At 38.6% G+C, this 6,758-nt stretch overlaps 1 pseudogene across 1 annotated transcript; it reads right to left on the reverse strand.

Annotated features, from left to right (window-relative positions):
• Window positions 1-5,435: 5,435 nt before the first annotated feature.
• Window positions 5,436-6,344, reverse strand: LOC308614041 (gem-associated protein 2-like; annotated as a pseudogene). The gene is made up of 2 exons: window positions 5,907-6,344; window positions 5,436-5,858 (listed from the first exon to the last, which is right to left on the reverse strand). The product of its transcript is annotated as a gem-associated protein 2-like (transcript).
• Window positions 6,345-6,758: the final 414 nt, after the last annotated feature.

The following is a 6,758-nucleotide window of genomic DNA, read 5'->3' on the forward strand; positions in this document are numbered from 1 at the left end:
ATTGAAGTTTATTCTCTGTGTTGTTACTGATCTGAGTCTCACTGTGAATGGGTCTAAGGGTGTCCATGGCCATGGGTACCACAATGTCCAGTAGGTCCTAGGATTGAAAAACACTGAATGCTGCTCAGGCAGCTCTGTGAAAGTCACCCTTCTTCTGCTAGATACTCCCCATAGGCTTTCAGTCTTGTTACTAAATAACTAGGGCTAAATTACTTATGGAAATAGGGCTTGGGTCTGTGACTTTGACTGCTTTCAAGACATATTCTCTAAGAGCTTATTAAGACCTGTTTTTCCTCAATGCAAATTTGTTTGAGCCAATTAAAGGGGAAATAGCTAAATTAAAGATAGCTAACACCTGTATTTGTGCTCTGTGGCACTGTATTAATCTGCTTGGGCTGCCATAGCTTAATACCACAGATGGGGTGGTTTAAACAACTGAAACTTATTTTCTCACAGTAGTAGAGGCTAGAAATCTAAGATCAAAGTGCCAGCAGAGTTGGTTTCTTCCGAGGTCACTGTTTCTGGTTTGAAGATGGCCACTGACTTGCTGCCTCTTCACATGGTTGTCCCTCTGTGCAGGTGCGTGTACCTCTGGGATCTGTCTCCATGTTCAAATTTCCTCTTCTTATAAGGATGTCAGTCAGATTAGATTATGACCCACCCTCAGGTACTTTAACTTAATCACATCCTTGAAGGTCCTATTTCCAAATACAGACACATGGGTTAGGGCCCATCCCAATGACCTCATTTAACCTTAATTACCTCTTTTAAGTCTGTATCTTCAAATAGAGTCACATCTAAAGTACTGAGGGCTAGGACTTCAACATATGAATGGGGGTGAAGGGGGGAGGACACACAGTAGGGCTCATAATAGGTGCCAAATCTATCACTAGCCATTTTGGCACATTCACAAACATAACAAAAGACCCATCAAAGAAAGACACTTACACAATTGAAACTACTGAGAAACTACACAATACAATATACTCTTCGCTTATCTGTCCTCTGCTATATCTTTTGAATCTTCTCTGCTCTTTCTTGCCACAGGGGAAATTTCCAAGCCAAGTCTGCAATATTGAGATGAATAAAGTCATATATTACCCAAATGATGGAATGTCAATAGCTTTTAAAAATCAAATTTAAAAAAATGATGTAGAAAAATGCATACAAAACAATATTAAGTAAAATAAATACCAGACAAAACTATCTACATATTATAGTCCTACTAACAACCTTCTAAGGTTCATATGAGTATTAAATTAGTTATATGTAAAACACTTAGAAGATTTTATAGCATTAGTAAGTATTCAATATATAACTTTTATTATAGCTTTTTATTATTACTTGTATTATCATGTAGAAGAAGAATTTAAGATTTTTACTGTTATCTGTTTGTCTTCCTCTGTACTACAGTACAGGGCCTTTAGTTGTCATTCATAATCCAGATTTCCTTGTATAGGCTCCGCTTTCGTAAGCAACATCTCTATTGAGGCAAGAGTGTCACAGGTGAGTATGATGTTTTAAGTCTAGCCTACTTAACAGACTTGAGAATTTCCTTAGAGGTTGCTTTGTGATTGAAATTGCGAGGAATACTTTTCTTTGGCAGACGCTATTAACCAGTCTGTCAAAAACACACTAGATACAAAGGGCTTGAATTACAGGGTTGTTTGGGGAAGGCTCCTGCAGCCTGTAATATCATTAGTCAGGAAGAAGTGGTTCTTATATTAGCCAGGCCTCCTAAGGATGTTGACAAGGATAATACTTCTTTCCCAATGCTCTGATATTGCTTCATATTAAAACAAGAGAGGAAAAAGTCTTTGGGAAAGAATACACATTTTTAATAGAAGCTATAATTCTGTGTGAAGGATTATCTGAATAGTTTGCTCAAGAAATGAAATTATAGAACTTATTCCACTGATACAGCCATCGAGGAAAGGAAGCCAAAGTCCTATCATTCTTTGCAGTAGAGGTTTGTAAGGACAGTTAGCCTTGTGAAACTTCTGTCCATAAGTCCACAGGCTTTTGCTTTGCTCTGAAAAGAACAAACTGGTATTATTAACCTGTGCTTAATCTGCCTACATAGCTTTATAAAAAGTAAACAGCATTATAGCCTCTGAATCCTTCAGGAATTAACATATATAGTTTTTAAAAATGACAAGTCACAAACAGAAAAAGATGTATAGCCTCATGGATAACTTTCACCACATTGGGTATGGATGGTTAATAATAAATCTTAGTTTAACTAATAGTTTTCTTGCCATCATCTTGACTCTATGAGATACATAAAATTCTGCCTCAATTTATTTGAACATATCAGAAATGTATAACTTTCCTGGGTAATTTTTGGTCCCTGCATTCTCCAGAAAATTACCAGAGGCTTGAGTGGGGCTGAGGTTTATTCTAGTTGGAGCCCTCCAGGGGGCAGAACTATGTCTCCTTGTTTAACTCTAATTTTTTTGAGTACCTAGCTGTCACTGGATCTCATAGGGAAAAATATAAAATCCCCAATCAATTTAGAAATAGATTTAGACCCAGAAGATAGCCAATTAATGCATCTCAACTTTTCAGAAAGCCTGAGTACAAGCAAGTAGCCCCCAAGGCCCCAGGTAATGATTGCTATTTCCATCTTCATCCAGGAGAAAAAAAGCTGGAAACAGCCCTGATTCCAAGAGTGAATCAGGCCACTGATTTTTATCACCGAGGTAAGAGTCATTTGCAACTATTGTATAGAATCACAGCCTCTTAGAGCTACAAGGATCCCTAGAGAAAATCCAATCTAGTGCTCTCATTTTACAGATGAACAGACTGAGGCCTATAGAGGGTTAGGGACTTCTCTGAGGTCACATACTTGTTAATAGCACAGCTGAGATATTGATCAAATGTACCATTTCTAAAAGGCTTAATGGTGCTTGAAAAGCAATTGATTATCCTAAGTAACAAATGCTTCCCCTTCAATGTTACTTGCACTATTGTTTGTAGAAAGTACAAAATTGTATTTCAGCCCAGCTCCCTCTTGAGATAAATGAAAATTAATACTAAAGCCAAAAGATTTTTGTTTAGAATTTGATGCTGCTTCAAGTAAAGCAGGGCTTAAAACAACTCTACTGATGAGTGTCTCATGCTCACTTCCAGGAGCAAGAAGGATAGGAATGGGGAGAAAGATGCCTGCCAAGTTCATGGATAAAAGGGATTTCTGGACCTTGAATGTTTTTCTCTCAGAAACAGAGTCCCTTTCTCATTTTGAATAGCATGACTGCGACCAGGCTTATTGGACTCACGGGTACCTTCTCCCTAATCTTCTGACTATGGCAGATCTGGGAGACTGTGGGTGGCACTCAGTGTCCAATCACTTCTTGTTTGTACCCCTGTTTAGGTTTCAGAATAAGATAGCATCCGGATAGGAAAAAAATGGTAACTTGGTTGTTACCATTTAATAAATAACTATGGTATCTGGAGTCATAGCAATGAAATATCTGTGCATAATTAAATATATATATATATATATATATATATGTATGTATGTAGATTGTATAAACCAGCATCTTTTACACAGCCTGGTTATAAATTAGTTGAGCCAGTTTGATTGCTGGAGTCATGTTAGTAATGAGACTAACAATATATTCTACAGATTTAGAGGGTGTTGATGAAGTGGGTATCTTGTAGAAAAGCAATGTATTGTAGAGTAATAGAGGTCTCGGCTTCTCTGTCCCATCTTTAATTGAATTAGAAATTTCGTTTGAGAAAGGAAGGTTAGAGTCTCAGTCTCACATGTGGTCTCAAGTAAGCGTGGAAGCTGGAATGTTAGGTAGGATTTCACCATCATTGTTGCCATTGTCCACTGTCCCCTGAGTACACACTGCCATAGGCCAAAGGGAGGGCAGCTTGTCCATGGTGAGAGGTCAGCAGTTTGCAGAGGAGGTGAGAAATTATTACAGCTGCTACATTGCATTGCTTTCTCAGCTGTAAATGAGGCTTCTCATTAATGAATCATGCACACAGGCTGCCAGGGTCTCAGCATTAATTGGCACTAATGGGAACATCTTATGGTTGAAGGGAGAGCTATGGGAACCACTTGAAGTCTGATTGTATTTGGAAGGGAGCTTGGACAATTTACATTTTCGATGAAATTCTAGGGCAGCCTTACACAACACATTTTCATTCCAAACCACAAGTAGATCTGCAGAGAAGTGTATCGAATTCTTCATGAGAGACGAAGAATATCAACAAGTGTTTCAATGAGATTTTCCTTTTTCTGTCAGGCATGGCACCTACAGAGAGTGTCTGAATCTGCTTTTTACTGCACCATGCATTCTAAGGCCTAATGCAGTGTATGTAATTTGCTTTATTCCTTTGAGGTCATTCAGCAGGGATTCAGTGCAAGTTAGCCCTGAGGAAATTTTGACCAATAAATTTTGTTTAAGAAATGTGTCCTCCCATGATAATGTACTGTTATTCAACAAAATAGGCTGATGCAGAAGTTTAATCTGAGCTGCCTAGAATGTTTTACCCCTTAAGTGGAACTGCTTTGTATTATTTATTTTTTAGCCCCCCAAAAAGAGCCCCTTGTAATTAGTTTTGTGATGTTTGGCATTGAGGAATGGATATTCACAATGTTGGTATAGGTCAGACCTTTTCAGATGATGCAGCAAATGGGTAAATCCTGCTTCCCAGAACACCTCAAGCCCATACTACACCCTAGAGTGAATTGGAAAAAGACAAGCCCGCCTTAAGGTGGATGCACCAACACAAAGGCACACTGCAGCCCCCACTTGCTCCTTCAGTTGGGTGCTCTGGTGCAGTGCACAACCTGTACAAGGTACAGGTACATAATAGCTTTGATGTCATCCTTGTGAACGTTAGCACCTCTCTAACCCAGCAACGAGTCTGTGGGAGGGACCCAGAACAAGCAAGCTGATCTTATAAAGAAAAATATAGGGCCCAGAGAAGAAGATGTGGAACAGGTCTATGGGGAAGCCACAATAACGACATAATTTTTAGTAGAGGAGAATGTAATAGAAAGCTTGAGCTCCACATCCCTGAAAGCTATTTTTTTCACATTTTCAATACAATTTTTATATGTATATATGTAAATAAACAATATAACAGCACCAAGGACCTCTGTAAAATTTCATCATACAGTTTCTGTGCAGGATGCTTCATCAATAAATGGCACTTAATTTATTTTAAAAACATTTGATTTCAGAAAACTCTTTAAACTGTCCATCAAAAACTGGGTGGGATTTTCCAAAGACACTCAGATATTCAAATCAATACAATCTGTCTTCTGAATATCAGCTTGAGTTACACAGGTTAAGCTGAGGACCCTTCACATGGTGTTGAAGATATGTTGCAATTTGCACTTGAATTGTCATTGCACTTCCTCAGACTTAGGCTGCCATCATCATAAGTATCTTCTATCCCTGAGATCAGCTACATCAAGATGGCTTATCGTCTAAATCACACTGGTGAAAATACCTGTTAACCAAGCAGATTAATAAATTCAAATTCATCTTTGCTGTCCACTAAGAGCCTCACTTCAGAGCACCTTCTTGCAAGCTGCCAAATTAGTGAATGATCCTCAGGTAATAAAGGTTCTCCAAGATAAGCCAATAAAGCATAAAGTCATCATCCCAATTCTGTAATTCTCTTTCTCTAAGCCGGTTACTCATATATTCCAAGACACTAGTTACTGTTGACTGATTTATTCTGCTAACAATAAGAAGCAAGGGAGGAAAACCGATCTGGGTATAATCCATCCCAGGACTTTAATTTGTAGCTGATCCAACAGCCCCTTCTGCATATAACATTTCACCCAGACAAAAGTTTTTACAGCTTTCTTCATCTTCAGATTTTGGAAGAATGAAGGATATTTATCCCGGGAAAGGAGAAATAATTACATATTTTACATAGTTGAAAGGCATGATCCTGTTACTACCCAATTGCTGAGATTTCCAGTGACTTCAGTGTCCACGCTCTGTTGAACAGTTGGAAATGGTGCCACTTGTTGCTCTTGCCTCTGAAGTTTGGAGGAATATCCTTTAGGAGCAGGTTTTTATTCTGAAAGAGAAACATTCACACTTTGCTTCCTTTTCAACTTCTTTGGGTCGATGTGAGCTACCCCATCTGGACATTGAGCTACTTCAATCTAGACTGGCCTCAGGGATTCCTAAGGCATCCTTGGGGATAGAGAGGGAGCTAAATTTTTGGTCAAGTTGCAGGGCTCCACTGGCAACAGCTGAGGCATCAAGTCTTCCACTGCAGACTCCACTGGCGCCTATGCCATGGTTTTCAACTCAGCCAGTTCCACCCAGCACATGTGCCAAGTCTAGGTTGGTCACTGCACAGGCACACAAATAAGCACTTTTGGCAGAGAGATGAGCAAGAGATAGGCCTTAGGGGGCTAAATTATGTATGAGTAAGCCTGTTGATTGTATCAAAGTTAAGGTTCCAATGGTGTAATGAAGATTTTGAATTTAGTTCTTTGCAGAAGTAGTGATCAACATCCCCCAAAGATATTTTTATTTTTAATCAATACAGCCTTAGAGTAATTTGTTCTACAGTTCATCCATTGTCAGAAGTAAATATTTTCTTTAGGATCAAGTAATTTATTGCTGGAAAATAATGTAGGAATCTTTTAATCCTACCCTTTCATTTCACAGATAAGAAATCATGTGTACAGCTCAGTGATACATAGCTAGTTAATAATGATGGAGACTGGTCTAGAATCTAGGTCTCAGGACAAGAAGTCTATTTCATAT

The sequence above is a fragment of the Mesoplodon bidens genome, assembly GCF_964165515.1.
Source record: "Mesoplodon bidens genome assembly, chromosome: 3".
NCBI classification, from domain to species: Eukaryota; Metazoa; Chordata; class Mammalia; order Artiodactyla; family Ziphiidae; genus Mesoplodon; species Mesoplodon bidens.